Source organism: Hippocampus guttulatus, chromosome 13 (genome assembly GCF_054856545.1).
Source record: "Hippocampus guttulatus isolate MCC_2025c chromosome 13, RoL_Hgut_1.0, whole genome shotgun sequence".
NCBI lineage: Eukaryota > Metazoa > Chordata > Actinopteri > Syngnathiformes > Syngnathidae > Hippocampus > Hippocampus guttulatus.
The window spans coordinates 5,989,412-6,014,545 of NC_141273.1; the positions used below are offsets into that span (position 1 = coordinate 5,989,412).

The 25,134-nt window shown below is 41.0% G+C and overlaps 1 long non-coding RNA gene across 1 annotated transcript in view; it reads left to right on the forward strand.

Moving 5' to 3' along the window:
* Positions 1 to 22,023, forward strand: part of LOC147196097 (uncharacterized) — a 43,159-nt gene extending 21,136 nt beyond the window's left edge. The window contains exon 3 of the long non-coding RNA XR_015102722.1: positions 21,026 to 22,023. This is a non-coding gene — a long non-coding RNA (uncharacterized LOC147196097). The remainder of the gene's footprint in view (positions 1 to 21,025) is intronic.
* Positions 22,024 to 25,134: the final 3,111 nt, after the last annotated feature.

Below are 25,134 nucleotides of genomic sequence, written 5' to 3' on the forward strand. Positions count from 1 at the left end.
GTGACCTCTCGCTGGCTTAACAAAGCGCCCACATCGAGTTCTACTCCCACCATTTCATTTTTAGGTTCTTCACGATTGACACTTTTACAAAAAGTTCACTGATAGCAGCTCATAGGTCGAAAGAACAGTGGTAGGTTGAAACTCAAATACTCCAGAAGACTGGAAAAAAAATGCCCCATATTTGAATATTTTTTTAAACTTTTAGTAGTCCCCCCAAATGCATACTCGACCGGGACTAGCAGGGATTATACCAGGGGAGTCAACTCATTCTTGTCGCGGGCCACACTGTTGTTACGGTTTCCCTATTACTGTGGATTCCATATGACAATTTGAAATTTTGGTTCAGACTTTAGCAAGCATCATGGAATTTGAGATATTTAATTTGCTTTTGCGGGCCACATAAAATGATGTGGCGCGCCAGATCTGGCCCCCGCGTCTTGACTTTGACACCTGTGGACTAGGCCATTCAAAGAAAACCTTGATAACAACAGAGAGCAAGTGGCATGGGAGTTAGCACTTCTGTCTCAGAGTCAAAACATTCAGGTATATTTGGTTCAAATCTTAGCTCAGATCCTCCTCTGGAAAGTTTGCATTTCTCCCCTTGCTTGTGTGGTTTTGTGCAGAAAATCTGGCTTCCTCCCATATTCTAAAAACATACGTTAGGTTAATTTAAGACCCTAAATTCATGTCCGCACGGAGTGCGACTGTCCCAAGTGATCCAGTGTTTGGGAAGCCCGAACATGACCATTTTTGAAACCAAGTCCGAGAGTGAATAAATCTGAGAATACGGCCCTTCCGTTTTCAGTTTTCAACACATACATCTTTTCTGAGACGGTGACGTGATAGTTCCATTCCTCGTGTGCGCTAACACCCGCCAACAACAACAATCGTGGCTCATCATATTCCTTTTGTGCCGCAGGAGCTCCTGAACATGATACGGCTTTCACAGCTTTTCGTATCTGAGTCAGGGGCGGAGTTACGTGTTGGCCAAAGGTGGCCAATGCCACCCCTTGTTATTCTCTGGTCACCCCTGAGGACACCTCCACACCTTGGGGAAAATATAGATATTTGTATTGTTTCTGCCATTTTCACATATAAAGTTGATGCAATTTTCTTAAACCCCTTGATTCTCTAGCACATATTTTTTATATTAACTGCATCTTAAAAGAAAACTAGGATTGATCTGTATACAAACTTTAGAAGCTGTCTTAAGTAAAAGAGATTCAATTAGTAGGGACAGACAACGTAGTAACAGTGGAATCAATGCTCATTACTCCAAAATATGACAAGAACCAAAACATTTTCTTTGGCACTTGTGGCTTTATTTTTTGTGAACCAACCTGCTCAAGTGGAATAAACATACACATGTCCCAAATATGAGCAATGGATGAGGAACACTTGAAACAAACATGACCCCTGAAGCATTAAAAAAAATAAAGTGTGTGTGTGTGCGTGTGAGTGTGACTATTGGCCGCAGACACGTTGCGTTGTGCTGATGTGTGTGTGTGTGTGAGTGTGTGTGCCCTGCATGCTGGACAGGTGGCCAAACCAGGATAGGTTGCAGCAGCATTGCTAATATTTTTTGACAGACAGATTCCATGTACAATAAGAAGAGATGTCACGCACATTGAACGTCTGACAGACCACAAGCCTACAAGTTCGTCCAGTCTAGTCTCGTTAACGGAAACTCACACAAGTCACATCATATTTCGGTCATCAAAGAGCCATGTTTAGCTCGTCATCGTCTCGTTATCGTCGTGAAAAAAATGGGGAATTCATGAGATCGTCATCATTGATGAGAACAACACTGGATGCGAAAAGAGAAGAAGAATGCAGGCTGGACTTTACTCAGAAGTAAGCAGACTCACATTCTGAGCAACAACGAATCTGGTAGTGTTCACTTTTGTACAGCGTTAGTGAGCATTTCAGAGAAATGATAGTTGGAGAGCGACATTAGATTTGGTGAATGACTGAGCAGACATTATTCTTATATTAAGGCATGTTTAATATTTTATTTTCGTAGTTTAATACTTCCCTTTCTGTTCCATTGTCATTGGTTTGACAGGTCTCTCTGATGGCATAGAGCAGATTTTTGTGAACAAAACAATGCGATTTTGCTCAACAGTGTCATGGATGAACATTTTTGTGTTTTGCCTAGACGGAGCGGACGTCCAGATTTATCCAGAAATGTCTAATTTTGAGACTTAAAAATTGTGCAAATGGGAAAATGCATCACCATCACATCCTGCGTACCGAATTTTAAAAGACTAGCCAATCCATGGATGCTTCAGGACATTGTATTCCTCTGCAGTAGTACCTGTGTCCCTCTATGACTGAAACTGTGCTCTGCTCCACGGGGCACTTCAAATTCCTTGTTATTATCTTTGATTGAAAAGTATTTTTTCTAAGTACACCTTTTTAGTTTTTTTTTTCTAATCTATGCATCTGTTTAAATTAAGTTTGGGCTGCTAAGAGTCAACGATGGTGCATCGGTTCCCTCGCCAACTCTTGCAGGCACTGTTGGTGTTCCGTCTACTCACTGACAGTGAATGTGATTCGTAATGTTTTGTTTTTTTTAAATCTCTATTTGTGTACTTTGATTGAGTGGCGACCGATCAAGGGTGTCATTGCCTTCTGCCAGGAGTAAGATGGGGAAAGGCTCCAGATCACGGATGGACTACTTTGGACATTCAGCTATCTGGAGGCAAGCAGACAATTGTGGATCCCACCAGTGCCATTATCTCTTCAGTGACCAGTTTGCTGAAATATTTGAAAGACTTGTTTGATCAATGAGTTGACTAATGATGAATAACAATGATGGTTAAAAAAAAAAAGAAAGAAAGCACTGATTCATCCATCAGTCCAAATCAAACCACAGCCATTACATCTATCATTCGCTACATCTCTAGCTAATGAGGTGAATCCTGTGGAGTAGCTTGATAAATTTGGTGACTCAGAACCGTTGCATGTTAAGAGTGAATCTTGGTGGTCCATTCTCAATCACGATTAAAGCTGCATTATTTTTTTCTTCCCCCTCTTGACCCGTGGAAACAACACCGAGATGCCCTCTCTTAGAAATTGCAATGGTGTGTGCTGACACAAAAGGAAACAGCTGTCTGAGGCAATCCCACCGTTTAAACTTCTCTTGTCCCTAGGTGTGGGTGTGAGCGTGGATGGTTGTTCGTCTCTGTGTGCCGGCCGGGATAGGCTCCAGCACCCCCCGCGACCCTTGTGTGAATTAAGCAGATCAGAAAATGAATGGATGGATGGATGGATAGCTCATGTCATGTCTTGCTCATTAGATTATTTTTGTTTCACCTGCGCTCGTCAGCTTGGTCTCTTTTGTCTACCAATCAGCTTTCCCAGCCACTTGTGTCTTGTCTATGTTTGTTGTTGCCCGTCAATTTGCTCTTATTTAGGTTCCTTGTCATGTGACCAGTTTTGGTAATTCTGTCCCCCTGTGTCACAGGTAGGCTTCTTAAGTTTTTTGATGTTTTCTTGTTTAGTGGGTCCTGACTCCTGCATGCAAACTTTTTTTTAACATTCTCTTTATGATTCGATTAATTTGGTCTCATGACTTTTAATGCAGCTGTGCAGCTTTTTGGTAAGCAGTCAATGAATGCGGTCAGCACTCCTTTGCAAGTACAAACAGATGCATAATCTCAGAAGCTTACATTGTAAACATGTACTACAAAAAAAGGCAATACAGAGAATGAGTTGGCTGGTGTGAAAGCATAAATAGCACAGATAGAAGTATGGATTGCATAGAAAATTGTGAAAAATGCAAATAACATACCGACGAATTGTAAATTCATCAAATATTTTAGTCTTTTTCGTGGAGTTCATCGGAGTGACAGCCTGAAAAAGGTGGTGTTCAGTTTTCCTTGCGGATGCAAGAGAGGCTTAAACCACAAAACATGGTCCTAATTTGAGTACTGTGGATAAAAGAGCATGTAAAACAAACTAAGTCTCTGAATAAGAAATTAGGCCTCCAGTTAGATTGAAAGCAGCCCACTAAGATGCAAAGGCACTCCTTATGAGATATGGACAATTCCTCATAGGAGGTGAATATCAAGCCATTGTGTAATTTTATACTGTACGTCCACCGTAAAAATTCTCCAAGTCATTTTATCCCCGACAGCCTCAGCATCTGATCAAAAGTTTGCTGAAGGTCATAAAAATTCCTCACCTTCAGTTAAATTTATGGCAAGACTCATTAGTTGGAATAAAACCGATTAGTGCTTGTACAATTAAAGGTGACCCGTGGGTTTAATAATGAAGCCAAGTCGACTCAAGCGTCTCTCGCACTCTGCCCTGCAATTCAAGACCTCTCATAAAAAGGTTGGCAAGGAAGCTAGGAAATTAAAGCTTCCCTTGGAATCTTGTTTTGGGGGTTGGTTATGAATTTTTTTGGAGCCTAAGGTGATGAATTTAAAAAAAACTGCCAGGAAATGTTACTCTGAGGTTTGTGTAGATACTGTATCTCCACTGCGAGTCCATGTCATGCCCTTCCACAGGAATGGGGTATTAGTATCGTGAAAAGGAAGCCACTACCTCATTATGTTGCTAATTTTAGCCACCAGGAAAAGATGTTTGGTCGTTTCTGGCCCAGAATCCAAATGCTAGAGTGTTACCCACTGTACTTGCCGTTCCCATGGGTGAAGGAGAGGTACAATTTGGTTGTTGAACTGCAGGCTCAAAGAAACAGCGTACAACATATACACAGAAAGTTCAAAAGTGTCTTATCAGAGCCGGGCATCAAATGTGAATGATTCCATATGAAATAGCAACTTTGTGTTTACTGTAATTAGGGGAATATTTTTCCATTAAGGAAGTAAAAACAAATTAACATTGCTGGGGTTGAAAAGCTGATGGAGGAAGAAAGGATCAGGCATTGACTGCCTTAGCCCCCACGCCCCACCGCCCACCCCCCAAAAAAGTATTTATTTGAAAAAACCGGAGCTTGTCACAGTTTCTTTGACAATAAAGTTTGTGAGCTTTCTAAATGTGCATGCATATGTTCACCGCACAACCTATGTATTCATTTGTGACACATGTTCAGTTAATATCGTTGATATTCGCTGATCAGCATTGTTCTTGTAGTTTGATCAAAAATACAGTTTTTCATGATGCAGTATAGAGTGGAAGTGTGACTATCAATGTTTATAACTCTTAATTTCACACAGCACTTAGCGCAAATGTGTCAAACTCAAGGCCCGGGGGCCAGATCTGGCTCGCCACATCATATTATGTGGCCCGGGAAAGCAGCTCAAGCATGTCAGCTGCCATGATCCTTTCTAAAATGTCCACCAAAATTTTAAATTCTCATATGTAATAAATAAGAGATATATTCTAAGCATTTTCTTGTTACCAAACCCCTCATGATAGTAACTTAAACAATAGTTTAATCAACAGTTATTCTTGACTTCTTTGCATGGCTTCAGTCATAACGGCCCTCCAAGTGAAACAGTAACTAAAATGTGGCCCGCGACAAAAATGAGTTTGACTCCCCTGATGTTAGCGTTAGTGTTAGTGTTGGTGTCATTTGCTCAAACATGCCAGATAATGTAGGTCACTTGAACAATATCTTCCCTGATTACTTTATTTAGATATATGAAAACAACATTTTTAAAAATAGTAAATTCGGAGGCCACTGAATGAAAACAACGAACACCAAAATTCTCCACTGGCCAGTAATTGATAGGATGATTAATTGTGTATAAGTAAACACACCGTCGTTTTCCAAGCTCTTAAACGTCTTTTTTTTTTTTAACTATACTCATGGTTCTTTGCTCAATCATCTACTGTATTTATAGAGTGTTAGGGGAGGGTCAAAACTTGAAAAGCCCATTGATTGGCAGAAGTCTCTTGAAGCCTGGCGTCGCCTCTGTGTTTGACTATAAACCTGGCAGGAGCTATGGGGAGGAACGGAGGGGGTAAACCCAACAAACCCATGATGGTTGATTAATTGCAGATGAAACAAGTGACACTCGGACACTGGCTTCAGAGGCGGCCTTCTCGATAGCTGAGCAGAGAGATGTGGCGCCGGGCCAGCTGTAAAAGTCTGAGGTGGTTATTAGGAGCGTGTCACTGAAAAAGTACTGCAGTATCTCCAGAGGACTGTGGTTCAACTCCCCCTCGGGAAAAATGCTTGCGCAGTCAATAAATCTGAAATGTAAATCGGTAATTCTGAGGGCGCCCGCGTTGAAAAACTGCGTACAAAAACGTAACCTCCTGTTCACTGTCCACATATGTAGTATTGAGATTCTAAAAATTATCTGTCGTAAATCACCGAACAGCCGCCCTCCCACCCCTCAATGGTGATTTAGCATCAGTGTATAAATATACAATTTGACCTATTCTGGTGCCTCCCTGGAACGGTGAAAAGAAAAGTGTTTGTTGTTCTGTTGAAACATCCATTTAGGAGGCAGTACATGAGAGCACTGTCCCTTCCCAGTCACGTCAGACCACCCACCCACTCAGTGTTGAAACACAGTCGAGCAGCAGTCATTAAACCATTTCCCCAGGTCACTCCTAATCACACTTGTTAAAGCTGTGAACTGCTGGAAAGAGACCCTGCTGCTATCCATGCGTGGATCACGCTGATCCGCATTCTTAATATTTCGCCTGGCTGCCTTCAAAGAACATATAGACATTACGCCCTGGTGTTGTCTTGTTTTGTTCATGGCAAATTAAATTTGACATCAATGGCAAGCAGAAATCACACGTGCTTCCCGTATTTTCTGGATTATAAATCGCGGTTTGTTTGTTTGTTTTTTCATTGTTTGGCCAGGGGTGCGATTTATGTGTGAAATTATTAACACATTATTATATCATTTCACATTATTATTTTCACATGAACCACAAGAGGGTGGTCTAGGTGGATTTATCGAGGAGTCTGATGTGAGCGACGTAGAAGAGGAAGCATCTTCTACTTCCGGAGTTGGCGGAGTTGTTTAATTCATTTAGTTCATTGAATTTCGTGATTTGGAGTGACACTGATACTTTGGTAAACTTGTTAGCATGTTCTTTATGCTAGAGTTATCTGAATACAGTGATCCCTCGCTACTTCGCGGTTCGTTTATCGCGGGTTCAGTGCATTGCAGATTTTTTCAAACATATTAAAAAATATATATATATATATATATTTTTTTTTTTACATATACATGTAGTACAGTACTGTATATGTTGCTCTATGTGACTCGCTGTTGTTTTGCAGCTTCTCGCGGACCGTTTGCGGACTTTTAAAGAAAAAAAAAATTTTACCTGTTAATTGGACGCTACTTGGCGGATTTTCGTTTATCGCGGCTGGTTTTGGTCCCCATGAACCGCGATAAATGAGGGATTACTGTAGCGGCTTTCCTTCGCTACTCGGCTCAGCCAAAAAAATTTTCTCAATATGTTCCGTGAACATACCAGGCATGTTCTCAGTTTGTTGTTTATGCGTCATGTAATGTTAGCATGCCGTACACTTATTCAGCGTGTTGTTCTCTATTTTAGTTTTATTTTAAATTGCCTTTCAAGACGACATGTCTGTGCTTGGTGTTGGGTTTTATCGGATACATTTCCCCCCAAAAATGCGACTTATACTCCAGTGCAATTTATATGTTTTTTTCTGCTTTATTGTGCATTTTACGGCTGGGGTGATTTATACTTTGGAGCGATTTATAGTCCAGAAAATACAGTACTTCATCATGTGTGATTTTTGCTTGCGTTGCCCAGAGCATGATACCCAGAAAGTTCATATTGATCAAAAGTGTCTCACTTTCATGACGAGATGTAACAAGCCTTGAGCAGCCTTTTTAATCCTTTAAAAATCTGAAGAAGTTCATCATCTCAACAGATGAAATATGGCAAAAATGGTGATTTTCGCCTCAACCCCAAAACAACTTTGAAGATTCCATTACTTTTAAAATTGATCAACTAAGGCATTACCTGCCAAAGTTTGCTTGTTTTATTGTTGCTACTTGTGTTTTTCTAAAATGATGCACGTTGTCTACTAATAGTCTACTCATCACTTATTTTCATAAACTGAGTACAACGTTAACCTTTGGGCTACTGGGAAAGGAAAATAAACACCTTCAGGAGAGGATTTGGGGAAAAATCTCAAAATGGACATTTTTGACAACTGGATGTATTTTTCTCAGTAACTCAAAATTAATCTCCGGGACATGTGCCTGATTTTGTGAAAACACATCACATATATTTACACTAAACACATTCTACAAATTATAATTTCATTTTTCAGTGATGCCAAGCAAATAGTTCCCTCCACATGTATTGTTATGTTTCTGGTAGCCGTCTGTCGCATAAGATTTGATCACCCCAGTCTAGAAATATTTCATCCATATTTTTTTTTTTAATTTTCGGTTGAATGAAGACTCGTGTGACTATATTTTACTGCAAAGTGTCAAATGCAACACACTCTGTGACCTTTATGTAATCATGTCCGAATTAGGTTGTTGTTATCCCTTTCTTCAGGAGAGATATTTCAGTCAAGAATAAAAGACTCTTCTTGAGAGGTTTCTGAGTCCATTCCTACAAATTCTCAGAATTTAAAAAAAGAAAAAACAACTTTTTTTCTCTCACCAAAAGCTGCCATGGAAGCTCAGATATTTGCTTGTAATCAATTAAACAAATAAATACATAAGAGTGTGCATAATCCTCAGTTAATTTCATGGTCCTGACTTTAATTTTTTGTGTGTGTGTGCAGAGGATGAACACGTTTTTGGGGGTTTTTCGTTTTGGTTCCATTGCAGATGACATGCAGATAGGAAGAATTTTTCACCGTTGAAGTCACCGTGGAAAACTTCCGTCTACCACAGAATGCAAATGATACCATCATCCTAATCCTAATGTCTTTTGTCAATCTCCGTGAGCCCAAATGTAACCTGTTTAACTAGATAATAGACATGTTTTTTTTTGTCTCTGAAATATACTCTCTCTTTTTGACATTTGTGTCATATGGAACTATTATACCTGCCGAGAATCAAAAATGGCCGTCTTACTTCAACTTCAGTTAAACAATAGCCTGCTAATGCAAATGAACAAGACATCAAATAAAAATGATTTTTAATTGCAATGTTCTCAAACATTATCTTATTTCTTTATTTTTTTAAGAGAGTAATTTAATTGAAGGTATTTGAGTCTTTCCTGTCTATGTTCACGATCATTATGAAACAACGTAGCTGCGTACAGTATTTGCATTCAGACAGTTTTAATCTACCATGGATGCCACATGGCTTAAGTACTGTATATGCATTTCTGCAGAACCTTTTATCTGTCTGTAACTTTGACCTGAATAACAACTGTCTGCTTTGTCCCTCTGTCTCGGCGGTTGTCAGTGGCCAGTGGTCCCTTTTTTAAACTCTTGGAAAGTTCAGAGGCAAGAGTGCAATAAGCACTCATTCTGTGCCAAACCTCCTGCGTGTGCATGTTGTTGCCCACACATTTCTAGGACTCTGTACAGCTACCGTGGTCAGTCTTCAAAGATTTTATCAGAAGGGAACAGTGACTGCAGGAGTTTCCCTGATTTAAGCCACAGATGGATCCTTTGACATTTTTATTTACTTCAGCATCAAGAGTTGAAATTCTCTCAACATGTCACAGCTTCATTGAGATGTTAATAAACAATAAAGGACTCATTTGAATGTTATATACGCTCAGTGGTGGTTCTACACCAATTTTACTCAGGGTTTTGTCAAAGGGGCATATTCAACCCGCTTCTAGCTAACATTAGTGAACCTTACCACGTCACAAAACTATATAAGCCTGCAACAGTAGCGTGACATAACGAATGCTATTTTGGCTTGCTGTATTGTTGGGTATTCCCCCACATTGCTTTTTGTCCACAGTTCAAAATCAGGATGAAAAAAAAAGGAACATTACGTCCCATTTCTTCACCATCAAGACAAATAATGAGGCAGACAGGAAGACGAAGCCAAATGAAAGGGTTGAAAAAGCACAAGAGAAGAACATTGAGAGTGCCAAAGAGGGAGAGAGAGTGAGAGAGAGAGAGAGAGAGAGAGAGAGAGAGAGAGAGAGAGAGAGAGAGAGAGAGAGAAAGAGAGAGAGAAAGAGAGAGTCAGAGGTCTCCTGGTTTTCAGTGATATGGCATAAAGCAGGAAAAAGAGCCTGGAGGGATCCTGTGAGTGATGAAGCTGGAAGTGACATACAAACAGAGAGTGAGACACTGACAGAGAATAAAAAAGTACATTTCTTGACCACAGGACTTCCCTTGTAACAATAGAATATTGTTTGTGGTATTGTTTTTTTCTTGCTACTTCGGAATGCCTTTTCTTTGGTGGGATGCTAACTTCTAGCTCATAGCATATATCAACAAAATTCTTGACCACTGTTTTTTGTGCTGCAACGGAAGGAAGATTCTATTGTGTTTCTGCGTTATTTTAGGAGTGTTTTTTTAATTTATTTTGAAGGCCAGGTTTTACCAGCTACATGTTATTCCGACATCTTGAAGAGCCCTGTTGCCTTGAGTCGTTAATAACTTGCAAAAACTTGCATTGTGAAATAAATATTGCCGTATATTGAACCCTTTATATCAGTTGTACCCTACCACAAACTGCCGGTCGGCGGCCCAGCACTTGGTACGAGAGGGTTGGTACAGAGCCCCAGTACTAAAATGGCTCAGAGTCTGAAGTATTAAAAATCTGGAATATTGATCAATTCCAGCCTTAACGGTTCTGTTTGCGGTCTTGGAGAAATTACTCATATTCATTTTCAATTTATTTAGGCTATATGAACGTTATTTTTCCCCTTCAACCTATCTGAACTTGATTCTAACAGTAGCAATAAAGCAAATACATGTGGCACCCGTGACTCCGTCCTGTTCCAATGTAGTGCTGTGCGATCATATTATGATATGATATGTAGTATTACAGTCCATTAAAGCGCCAACCTTGCCCTATAACTCTATAGTTCTTTTCTTTTTTTTTTTAAATCAAGCTATTTTGTGTGTGGTGTGACGTTGGCGATGGGCGCATCGTCCGAGCCCCATCAATTTGGGCTTTGAACTTGGGCCCCATCAACTTGGCCTCCACCGTGTCACCAGCTTGGGAGCTATAAGCTGGAAATGTCAAGTCAGCAGCTTTGAAGGCTTGAAGAAGTGAGCTCTTAGTTAGGTACACTCACACGGTGCAAACTGGGGTGCTTTACATCAAGTTCGATCTGTTGCTCCGAATATAGCATTGAGCATGTCCCTCTCTAGGCATGACTAATCAATTCACATTCAATACATCGGTGACACTAATGTCGACTGTAGAGTGTCGTGGGTCTGTGGCCCAGCACTTGGGACTAGAGATGAGTCCCGAGCACCGGTACTAAACTGGCTCCGGGGCTGAATTATTAAAACCTAGATATTGATTAAAAAAAGAGGGTCACTCAAACTGCGAGTAGCCCATGTCAGTCATTTATGATGTAATCGTGAATAACAAGTCTCTCATCCAACAGGGAGCCCCCGCTTTGCTTTTGACCGTGTTGAACGGACATGGCCATGCTGACTATTGGCCTGATTTTCACACCGATAGTGCGACTGTTTGCATACTTGGCAGAAGCAGTGAGAAGGTGAGTTAATTGGAATGAAAGCAGGTGAGACAGGGGCCGCCAGCTGCATCTGTCTTTGCAGCAGCTTGCAGAGGTGAACCAGATTACTTGACGTCAGCTCAAAACATCTTCACCTCCTCACGCTCATCCTACAAGGTCATCCTCACACTATGGATGATACCGTTGTGCTGTGTTGTGAAGGGGAGGGATTGACATGAAGGAGGTCAAAAGTGGGGGACCAATCCGAGCAACGTGTACTTCCAAATCATAACCTCACTGCTTCTGTTTTCAAGCCAATGGCTTTAGGGTGATGGATGAGCTCCACTCAATGGGCTTTTTTTTCACCGTTGCTGGAATGCCTCTCTGGCAGTCGTGAAATCCATAAATAGGTGGCACTTTTAGACTGGTTTCTCCCTAAGTGGTGAAATGTGGGTGGCTTTTTGGAACTACTTAAGCGTTCACAAAGTAATAGGTGGAAAATGCTATTCAGCCGCAATCTTGGTTTTCTTTTTTTTTTCCCCCTGTTGCCTTGCTCTTCATGCAAATTTTGTGTGATGATTTCTGACCTTCAGTCTTTTCTTGTGCTTACTTTCCCTCTACTATTTTCCAACTAAATCAGGCAACAAAACAAGTTAGAGTCAGACTTTGTGATGAATATGCTCGCATCCATTAAGGCAGTGTCGAAAAAAATCATCTATATTTAGAGCGCAGTGGCTTGACGAGCAGCATAGAAAAGCTGGAAAACGTATAAAATTGTGTAACCTAATTATGGGGTGACGAAAGGGGAAGGGTTATAAATAATAGAACGAGAGAAAAATGACATTCAGTTAGATGCGTCAAGTTGCATGGGCTCCGTGTAATTTTCACATAGAGAGATGATCTATGAGGACCCGTTCCTCAGTATCACGATGCAGGTGAGACATTCATGGCCCGGCCTCCTGTGCAAGAGTCAGCCTGCAATATGGGTCGAAGATAACGAGATGTTTGAATGTTTGAGGGGGGCCGGGGGGGGGGGGGGGGGGGTGGGGTTCCCTCCTCCTACTCAGGAGAAGGTGAGAAACCAAACTACCAGCATTACTCTCATATTTGTAAGCAGAGTTCTTTAGGAGAGATATGAGGTCTGCGGAGGCTGGGGGTTGTTATAAATTACATTTTGATGAAAGTGATAATCCTTGTCAAAACAGCTCCTATAGTGGGCGCAGTCCACATCGCTGAATGTCATCTCGTTTTGGAAATCACCATCGTGTTGGACGTGATCAGGGCAAGGAAGCATTTAGAAAGGAAAACAGCGTTTCTGTTGGTGGATGGACGATACACGATATCATTGTCATTGAGCTTGACATAATTAAAAGGTCAATCCAACACGATCAGAAACTTATAAATGTGACACGGAACAACTTGTAAAATAAGGAACTGCTCATTTTCAGACCTCACTAACAATTTTGTGGGTCAAAAAAGATGCCCTGCTTGCACTTGCATTCTTTACACCAGCAGGGACGAGGTGCCATTTGAGGATAAATTACGCTGTTTAACATTAAGAGCGCACTGATAGCATGTGTAGACCGCAAGAACTAAAATGAGTTAAAATGCTCTCTCAAACTTTTTATTTTTTTTTTTACTTCTCCCAAATAGCCAGACATTTAACCGCGTAATGACTGAGAAATCCCCATTATCGGCCAATGGAAAATGCTTTGAGGATAAGGCTCTGCAGATAATGGTTAAGACGATAGAGTCAGTCAGCGTTTGCAGTGGGCAACTTCATGTTTAATTGCTTAAATCAACACGATTAGATGCTCTTTAAATGTCTGACAAAGCCTGTTGACATTGTATGCAGGCATCCACTGTTTACTTATTCAAGACCTCCATTACAAAGATCAGATCAGTGGCAAGCATCAAGATAAACAACATGAGTACATGCAAAAAAAAAAAATTATATACAGTCAAACAAAGACTCATTTGGGTATATGCGTAGGTTACTGCACTGGGAGTTTAGAGGCGTCGTATTAAAAATGAACAAAATTGACGCTCTAGCGGCGATATCATCCTGCTTGCTCATCAGACTAGACTGCTCAGCAACGATCTCATGCTCATTATCATTACAGATGAAAGGCCAGGCCCAATTAGAGTGGCTCCAATTGCTGCAATTAAATAAGTGTGGTTGAATGATAATATCTTTTCCCTCCAGAAATACGAGAAAAAGACCTCAACATTGAATAATCGTACAATCAAAAACAATCAAGCGAGACTTTGAAGTTGTTGCACTACCAAATCTTACAAATACATCTGGTGGAGAAATGGCATCTTGGCCTCAGCCGGCAGGCGCCGCGAGCCCACTGCGATGCAAGACGGGAGGTTGGATCTACTTATTGCTGCATGGTAGGGCAGCTTTTGTTTTGCCGAGGACACTGGAGCGTGTTCCCACCCACAGAGGATTGCAGCAGACCGCCACAGTCCACAGGCCTTTCACTGGCGTCCAAGAGTTGTCCCCGTGATCCCGTCCCTGCATCAAAACCAGCTGAGTACGAGTGTGGCGTGGTAAGCCCTCGTGCTCGCACATAAATTGTAGCTGACTACTTCCCTTGCAACCGATTGATCATTGAGTAAACAAACATGATATGAATGGAACCAAACCTCAAAAAGATGAACACTCTGCTTTGGATTCAGAAGGCTTTAAGTATACTTTTAAGTGTTAATGTCAGGCTTTCAGTATTTTCACTTGAAGGCTGCTAAGGCGTCAAGTTCACAAGTCAAATCCCTTCAGATACTTTGTAGGAAAAGTGCATTACTTCCACCAAGAATAAAAGTGCAGAGGAAATTGGTCTTACTCGGAGGGAGCTGAATGAAAACGGACAGTCCTCGACATCCTTTCGCTTCTTCCGATTGCTGGCGCTCAGTGAACCGGCTCTCGCAATAGTTTATCCTCACGAAAACTTTGCGGGGAGACGCCACATGAGCCAAGAAAGAACTCACCAATGGTGGGGCTTTGGATGAGGGTGCCGATGCAGATCTGAGTCATCAGTTGAACCCAGTGTGCCAGTGTGACTTGTTAATTTACAAGTCACACTGGCATCCCCCATTAATAATTTACTGTATTACACCATTCTCGTTGAACCAGGAAGCAGCCTGCTAATTGACAACCAGAGAATCAAATGACCCAAAACCATCCACAAGAAGTACAGCTGTATAGCTGCTTGATCAAATTTTATTCAGTCGGGAATAACCATGCACACCCATTTCTTCTGCATCATGAAAACGTAATTCATCAATGCATTTGAAATAATTTCATCCAGTGGTTCTCATTTTTTTTTTTCAACCCCAAAATAATTGGCTCTCCAAGTGCCACCATCATGACCAACATTACATTACAGGAGCATAATAGAACTACATATTTGTCCAAGAAGACAGAGAGAGTGTATACCTAAGGTTGTAATGTTATAAGAAAAAACTTCAAAAGACACAGTGAAAAATTAAATATATAAAATCAGAGGCGTTACATCACGGTGCTAGGCCCCCGTGAAAGTTTTTTTAGTACCCAGACCCATGCCAAAACACAAGTACATGCACGCAAGCACACACACGCTTGGATGCACACATGCACTGCACTACCTCTCAAGAGGGCTGGAATCATCACAGAGTATTTTTGTAATTTTAAGACTGTGATTTGTCTATTGAACATGAACATTATCACAAAAAAAAAAAACGTTCCAATACATTAGATTCTGTTTTACAACCTGTAAATCAGTTTGAAAAGATCCAAAAGGATTGTTACGCCACCAAAAAACAATAGGTTACAATTACTTTACTCATGATTTAAATCCCACTTATTCCACTTCATAACAAAGAGTAGCAGTGGGGTTTTTTGTCTCTGGGGAAGGGTCGAGTGGGCCGACAATACACGAGCCGTGAGTCATTATTACATAGCTCGTAGAGTCCTTGATGTGTGGACAGAATAGCCCCTGCAACAGGTGCACAGGTGGGCACAGCCGAATCCGCTGAATTCATACTCTGAGGCTGCGTTGGCCGGGAAGTCTCCTTTTTCACCACCCGGAGAAGCAGGAGGCGGCGGTTGGGCCAATGCCGCTTCACTGAAGGAGCTCGCTGGCAAACTACCGCTCAATACTGGCACGTACTTGGGCAGTGATGCATTGACATAGCACGAGAGAGAGCCTACCTACCATTAGTAGTACTCGTATCACACTTTAAGAATCATCAAATTGAATCCATGATTTGTGGAGGATAGAGGCTAGGCTCTTTCGTGAATTAAGAAAAAAAATAGTGAACAATTGACTCTTCCCTAAAATGGTTTGTCCGGAGCTGTACTTGGAAGTAAATTGCTCATTAGTCTAAATGAATTTCTTCAATTCACTTCAACATTTTATTCACACCAAGATGCCTGTATTTCCATTGACCCCAGCAACTAATGGAGGCTAAGTCCCATAAAAAAATAAAAAAATATAAATAATAATAATAATACAAATAGTTGATTTTGCAAATGATCCACTCTGAGCACACCAGGGATGACTTTTGGGCTGCATTAAAAAATTACAAGGACCCTCATAGCAGTGTCAAACATTGTACTGACACTCTGCAGAAGCATTACCCAATTGGAAAACCACGAAACCCCTAAAGCCAAGACAGGTCTCCTTTGTGCAAAAAAATAAAACTTTTTCGTTCCACCCAATGCAAGTGAAGTGGGACTTCACAGAGACATGTGAAAAAATAGAATTTCGTTTGATTAAAGGGACCATGTCAACAAACTGTGTATGGCTGTCCTTTTGGATTATTTAAAGTAGTAGCGGTCGTCTTATCTTTAACAACTTCCTCACATGCACTTGTAGACAATCCGACTTGTGTACGAACTTCAGTAGCCAAACAAATTACCTCCACATCATCTGAATCATCAACAAGCAGCCCGACTGTTGGACATGTTGCTTGAATATACTTGGAATAGCTGACAAATTCTCCTGCTCAAGATTATTCGACTAGAGCACTTAAAGGACATTAGAGGACAGTTAAGAACTTTTAAACCAGTTCTGGTCTTGAGAATGGAGATTAACGGTGCGATTAAGTCGGCCAGAAGCTCAAAGTTTATTATTACTACGTCTCGGCGAGTCTAATCGCGGGCTGCGGCACTTGGAGGTTTGCTGCTGCTGCTTCCATGCACATTTAATATTGCCAATGTATCTATCGTATTATAAAGAGTTCAATTGAATTGCAGAGATATGGCAACAAAATAGAAGAAATTTATTTTTTGCTCTTTGGCTACCCCTGCATTTGTGAAATGTTATATAGGCCTACTGTACTTAAAAATAATCCGCCATACATCCATTCAGTCACCAGTTATCATGTTTAGCATCATGCGTGTGGAATGTGAGAAGAAGCTAGAGCACCTGGAAAAAAAAAACACCCACGAAAAATAGTTAAAAAAGTAACTGAAATGTAATTTAAAAAAAGACTTTTACTCATGACATAAAATAAAGACAATAAAAAAACAATATGTAACTGAATATCCATCTTATGTGTATAAAAAAAACGACTCTGCAAAACTAACTACAACTGTAGCAAATCGTCCTTCGTGATCAGCTTTGACAATGAATGTCACGCATAAGATTATTTTAAATGTATGTGTTTTGGTATTGCCGTAACTCCATAGAAAGATCAAATAGTCATTTAGAAACTGTAATTTACTTTATTTTATTACACAATACTTAGTAAACTTTTTAGTTGGTCTGCAACTCAGCAAATACTCGATAGATACAAAAACTAAAACTAATACTAAACCTGAAGGCTCCAGCATGCCCTTGACCCTCCTGAGGATAAACGGATTAGAAAATGGATGGATGGATGAATACAAAACCTCATAAAACCTATATATATAGTATGTCAACAAAAGAACAATTTCTCGCAATTTCTTTCCAGACTTTCTTTGAACGTATGATTTGTCACATATGACGGGCGTCGAGAGGCATGTGAAGAGACGACATCAAACTGCCTCGAGGTTACCCTCGGTTTGGCGTAACTGCAAACAGACTTTTCCAAACAGGTATTTGACTGAACCAATTGCACAAGTGCGAGGTTTTATCTTCAGTTACTTCAAATAAGAAAATGCTGTTGAGAAGCCTTTCATGTGTCCCTTTCAAACCTTCACCACGGTGAGATCCACGAAACACTGTTTGGGTGATGATGTCACAGCATCCTAATCTTATTGGCTTTTTGTTTTGTTGTGTTTTTCAGGACCTTGCTCCGGGGTGCTTATGCTGCATCCTGCCCAGAAACACAATTCAATAGAAACATGTTCCGGCAAAGAACTTGAGTTACAGTATGATGTCCTTAGAAAGCAAACTAGCATTGAGTAAATAACGATTAGCACCGGCAATACTTAGAGAAGAAAACACAATTTTGAAGAGCATACATCATTTACACTGACAAATAGTTGACTATCTCAATAGATTTTAGGCAACACAAATTTATAACCACGCTGCATGAATTGTCTAAAATGTCAGAAGAAAAGTATTACTTGTCTATCTGTAAAGGTTCTGTCTATTTTTGGGGCTCATTAATCCTTCCCTCCTGAATTCCACTCATGTGTTGAGTGTGTGTATTTGTTAATGCTTCTCTTGGGGCTTCCATGTGAATGTACGCTTCTCAGCGTAGAAAATTTAATTTCAGTCGAGTCAGGAAACATTTGAAAGCAGACGTCTTTTTTGACTGAGGTTGAAAAAAAGGTAAATCTAATTTAGCATCCCAACCATAGACATATTTCATGGCAAATAAAAGATCACTCAAACAGTTCACCTCACCTTATTTGAATCACATTTTTCTTTTTTTCTTTTTTAAAGCATGGAAAAGTCATAGTGCCGAAGGCTCAACGTGATCTATGGCATCAGAGGAAATAAAAGTCAACTGTGGCTGACGTATTGAAAGCATTTTCACTTCGGTTGTTTCCTCTCAAGGGTCAAAGGCTTGGACCAAACCAACTAACAATAGTCTTGGTTCTGATCCTTTTCAACATGTCCACCTGAGATGCTAACAAAGTTAAGCGTTTGTAAATGCAGTCCATCGCCCCTGTATCTGACATACAGTACGGCGAAGAGGAAGAAACATAGAAGTATATGTCTGGTGTTCATTTGATAGTTCTGAACATGGGCAGGACACCTGGTCTTCATTTCAGCAAACTGGTCAGAGTTGCATGTTTGATTGGGAATCGTGTTCTTATATTTCCTTCCTGGTCTGTGCTGACCTCTGACAGCTTCCCAGAGGACCCACGGGTGCATCCACGTGTTGCGGCTCTGCTCGGTGGATACTATTGCAGATGACACTCGCTGTAGCTGTTGTGCAGTCTGGGAAGTGTTTGTGTAGGCCTGCTATTAAGTCACCCCACAGAGAGGTGGGGGATGAACTTCGGTCTCCGTCGTGTACTGTGACTAGTTGTTTTGCCACAAAATTGTTGCACTGCGCAAAAAGGGTGTGTCGGCGCCCCAGCAGGACTCTATCATATTACTTGGTTGGGGGGGGGGGGGTGTGATGCTGTTTTCACCAGTAACAGCGGTAAGTAGCAGGATCTCCAATGCACTCTGGATGGATTTGCAATGTTTGGTTACAGTATGTGCACACACTCCCTACACTCTGACATATTAACAAAACACACTAAATAGACTTGAATTAGAAATGAAATCATGAAATGGAACAACTAATAAACGCATGCAACTTAAATTATTGTTGCGTGAGTTGTTGTGATTTGTAAATACTCTCCCTATCCCGCATGGATTTTCGAGTGTAATTACACACACACTATATTTTTTTCAGCATAATTATGAGGATCTTTTTTTAATACGTATGAACAAAAGATGTAATTTAGTGCAATTACAACTACAAGTATAAAGTAAATGCTTCTGCTCGCTTGAAAAGCAAAGGTAACATTTTTCTCAATGGGAAAGTATCTGAAAAATAGCGGGCAGTAGCATTATTGAAGCACAGCTTGTATGCTGTTGCCCCTTTATTCTTATTATTCTTATCACTATAATCCCTCATAGCACAGCGGTGCACACGCCTTGAATGGCACCCTGTGTGTAACCCTCCTCAGGACACACACACACGTACACAAACATGCATGCTTGCACATGCATACTTGTGAAAAACATATTTTCGTTCAACTATAAAGCAATAAACACTTTTGGCTTTGTATCCCCAGCATGCTTACCTTATTTTATGCTAATTATCAGATTGTGAAATTACTTTTCTGATATCTGCTCCCCCCTGTTATTTTATTTGTGCTGCGCACCCTGCATCTTTTTTACACAGGACGCATTCACGTGATAGCCCAAATTATTATTATTATTACTATTATCGGACAATGCTGCTCTGTGCAGCCCCATATAATGCACGTGCCAGAAAGGTACACAAGGCTGACTTTTTGCAGAGACAGTGTGATCAATCCTGCTCAGTGACTCTAGGTGTGATTGTAAATCGTTGCCTGGCTCTCTGTGCTGTCATTGACCCACATACAATGAAATGGTATAGTCCAGTGCAATGGTCCAGTCATCTTTTCGCACACAGTCAACTCAAATAGGCTTCAGGTCAGTGCAGCTCCTTTTGGCATTCGTAAGTGGAAGGATGGACGCATGCACGGCAATGGCCCCGGTGTTATACTGTAATGGTCTGGGTGAAATTCAATACAGCGGCATGATTCATACGGCGGGATCTACAGTATGTTGTGCAAAAAGTTATAATTTGATAACATTATGGATCAAATCCATGATCTGAAAGAGTAAATAATAACCTTGGATCCAGTCAGGATGCATCCATACTCTGTTTATTCCAGTTTCGAGCCCAGTTCTATTTCCTGTCATGGCTGACAGTCCTGATGTAAAGCTGCCATTCTGTTCCGATTTAAACTAATAATTTATTGCATGTGGCATGCGAGTCCACGCAACAAGATCAAAGGCTTTCAGAAAGAACCTGATATTTTCTACACACCCTAATCAGTTTAAGATGATTGCGGGGATAAAAAGAAGCACCATTTGTGAGACAGAACAACATCCTTCTAGACTTACAGAGCTATTAATATAGATATAATCATAGGCCTCCTCCGGAGGTTTTTACCGTCAGAGGGAATTCCTCTCTGGTGGGTGCCCGACCCTCTTCAAAGCCCAAGTGTGACTTACAAATGATTTGTTGTGAATGAGTGATGAGGAACATAAGAGATGGCTGACATCCCTTTGTGGAAAAGTGATTTTCCTCAGCAGGCATGAATTTAAGCCAACCTTCATAACATGCTTCTTTCTTCTAAGCACTAGTTTACAGTCTAATTTGGCCTCTAAATGCTAGCTTCTTCCTTTTTTTTAATGTTTTCGTTGCCACAGTGTTAGAATGCTCTCGTGAATACTGCATCCCAATTTTACATTGAAGCCTAATTGTCAGCTTAAGAACAGCCACATCCTGTCCTGCTTGACCTTCCACTGTGCAGCAGATAAGAAGAAGGAAGGGACACACTCGCCTACTTGCCAGCCATCAAAGCAAGTTCAGAGCTGCCTTTGGAGAAAGAGTGCCGCAACAGCTAATGCGCCTGCTTGAAACGCTCCACTTGCTGTGAATGGACACATTTGCCCACGCTAAAAGACGTTCTCAGAGTCAAGCTTCGAGAAGGTGAGACTGTGTCACTGCTACTGGCGCCTGGACTCACCTGGCTGCATAACTCCACTAGTGTCACCAACTGTACTGTATATGCGAGTGCCGCCGAACGCATTAAGCACACACTCACGCAAGCACACAAACGTTGACATATTTTCCATTTGTTATCACCTCAGATGGTTCGTGGCGATAATGGATTTAATGTGTTTGTTTAGTCAAATGGTGCTGTCACATTATGAGAAAAGGCATGGTTCTTATTAAACGCTCATTCTTCACAAGTGCTAACACCATCTTGGAAGGTTTTTTTATTTTTCATCACAAAAAAATTGTGCGTGTGTGTGTGTGTGTGTGTGGACTTGAGGAGTGCTTCACATATCAGCATCATTGTCTAGGTGTATGTTTTTGTGTTGTTGGACCACAGGGACTGCGCTCAACCCTTGGTCACCCACAGAGGAAAAGTTAACAGCTGAGTGTGGAGCAGCTTCACAGAGGGCGAGCCGACTTGCTGCATGGAAGCCCAAACACACTCATACACAAAGAAAAAAAGCGCCGCTTTCCATGCGTCGTGGTTGGTGACCGGGTAAAAATTGCCACGTGAACACTTCAGGGAATTCGTCGTTTTAGTTTGTTTATGCCAGTTATTTTTAAACCGTCTAAAAACCGGATGGAGAAACAAAGAAAAAATGTTCAACATGGGCTGTGTAAACATCTACTTTTCAGAATTTGTGTGTTTTACAAATATGTATTGTTATGCTCTAAAACATTTTGACTGAAGTGCTGTGTTTACCTGAATTTAAATGAGGCGATGAAATTAAATAATGACTACCACTTGTGCCCCATGCGTAATGTCTGAATACTTTGGAAATTAAGCTATTATCCGTTAAAAAAAAGAAAAGAAAAGAAAGTCTCGGAAGAATATTTTAAAAACAACTTCAATGTAGCATTTCAAATGAAATAATCATCTTAACGTTAACCTGATGAGCCTAAAATTTGTAGAACGTGCAGCTTTGTTGTCATCTATAAAAGGCTTTTTGAGAAGTTAGTAACATTTTTATTTTTCACGTTAAACAATTTAAAAAAAAACAATGAATTGTCCTAATGAATTGCAGCTATCAATGGGCAGCAAGAATTAATAATGTACTATTGCTGTCGAGTACTTTAATAATGTGATTTCATCAATCGAGTGTCAACACTGCCACCTAGTGGACCAAGATTTTAAGGATGTATCACTCCAGTGCTTTTGGGCCCCTCCACAAAACCCCACCGCCCACCTCCTCCACAATAACCTTCCTGCTGGAAAGATGGTAAAGTGATCTGTGGGTCCCTAAGTGCTTTTTGCTGTCAGTGGTGTTGACACGAGACGCTATATAGAAACACATCTGAGGCCACCTTGAATGGGGAAACCTGTCAGGCTGTGTGCAAAGTAGCCTTTTTTCTTTTTTATTACTTCCATTAATGATGGATCTGATTTTATTTCTTTATTTCTCATGCCCATACACAGAAGAATAGTGTCAGTGAGAATTGTTGTGTTCAGACGGATTTACTAACCAATGGCTGTCGTGTAACCATCTGCCTTGCAAGCTAGCGAACTGAAGGAAATGGTCAACATTCTGGCGCATATTTGTGTTTTTGTTTCCATGGCACTTCATCCTGAAAGAATGATTTCAAGGCCCCTTCGGAACCATTGACTGTATGGGAAATCTCCCGTTCCCTTCCCCCCCGGCTGTTGAAGGAAGCCACGGACACAACACAGGAGAGATGGTGGCCTACCTGCTGTTTAAACAGATAGCCAGGCCCCCACTTCACGTGCTTTAAGTGACGCAGTGGGAACATTGGGGTCCTCCTGGGGAATAAGCAACTACTTGGCCAGAACTGGTGGACCTCCGGGGGCTATGCAGAGCTAAAAATTTAAGGGTAACCTTCAAACAGCACAAAGACATCCTGTTTCTGTACTCGGGTCCTTTGCCCTGTTACGGGTCAGAGTGGTTTACTATTTAATTACATCAACAGCGTGGACCTTGGATTTTGTCAAAATGGCTTAATTGTGATAGTATTCAAACAATCTACCAATATTATAGACAGGCCACAGTGGTGCACCGAAGTGGTACGCGGGTACACGTGCGCGTTGAAAGTATTAAAAGCACACCAGATTCAAGTGTGTAACTTTGCATTAGTGTACCAAGCATTTTGCGTGTTGTTGTTTTTTTTTTTTTTTTAATAATTTGAAGCAGTAGAGGGGGCTTGAGTAGTGTTGTGTCAATCAAAAACAAGTCATTACAACAATAGAATCCTTTGAGTGAACTCACTGAATGGAATGGAGTACATATGTCTTTACCTGAAACTAATCTGTGGTGCCAAAAGACACAGACGATCGCTTCTCGTAACGAACTGCGCCAAATCAACTAATCCCCTGGTTCCATACTTACTGTAAATCTTTAACTTAATCCAGCGTGGAGGCTGGGTAAGGGGAAAAAGTGGTGCTCTTTTGAGAACCACACCAGAATTGCTATGTGCACCCCTAGTTGTTGATATCTTCCACATGGGTAATCAAAGGATTCTATGGTAACCACACCGGATCATTCAAATGGCTTAGATATACTCTTATACTTGCATTTCAACACGATATTTGAGCTGATTGTTTGCAAATCGAATTGATTACCCATTTTATTTGTGCGGCCACTATACACTGTGAGCTACCTGTATTTAATGTACAAAGTAAAACAATGTAAAGGGATTAAAGTCTAAATTGATAATAATGTTGCAAAGAGATGTTCGACACAGACTACTCTAGCAAAACACCTGTGGGGCAACTGTGCTCGCTGTGTGGGGCCCACTTTGAATCCTTTCACACTGAGCCAATGACTGGCCAGGGACTCAGATGAGTAGCTGAAAAATCCAGAACAAAAACAATCCACGAATGACCATCGAATATGCCTCCCACACTGAGAGACAGGTGGCGATCAACTGGTATGTTTTGAATACACGTCCTAGCTATTGGGTGCTTGTTTGAAATTAAAATAAAGCCGGCTGCTCAAGGGTTCGACTAGCTCAGGCCTGTGTTGTGAAGCTTTCTTGATGTGGACAGAAAAAACACCATAATGATAGGTGGAGGAATGTGGATGCCTCTATTGCATGACAGCCTCAACTCATTTTATTGCACCCATTTTGGGTTTACAGGAAATATGCGTTCATTTAGACACACATGAAAGTGTCAACAAAGTATCTCCTCCTTGAGTCCTGCGCTATTAATGATCAGTAGCTAACAGGAAGTCTCATGGGGCAGTTGTCGTGCAAGGAAAAGGCTATCTTCTTGTTTGTGGCAGTCACTGTTTAACTTTCGCCCCACCTTTGAAGGAAACAATTACACGGAGACGCGGTGACATCATTTACAGTGTTGTTTAAAATCCAGAAAGGTCCCATTGTATATTTGATTTGGCCTCAACTGACCAACACTTCACATGTCACGGACTTTGACTATTTAATGTAGATTCTCCAAAACTCACAACTGCACGATGACCAAATGTTCCAGAGATGTACCGCATATTCTAAACAGGCTATATATCTCCAAACAGAAATAGATTTTGCTGAATTGTTTGATACATTTGGTCGAGGTTTTCCATCCATCCTCATTGGATCTCCTACTGTTTTTCTGGCTGTTGGTGGCCCAAGCCCTAATCACCCTGCGTTCCCTCAGAGGCCATAAATTACACCGATGAGATGGTGCTTTGTGTTCCTACTGCTGGGGAGCAAGGCGAAGTCGCTGTGCCATATTTTGACAACCCGTACATTAAATCATTGTTTTATGACAGATGGGAAAACTTCTGCACTTTCACCGTTCTGATTTATGTTCATTTGAGTCTGGAGGACACTATAATTTGCAAGTGATGTGAAAACAGATGGATAGAGAGATACCAAAGGGTAAGACTGACCTATACATTCTCAGTG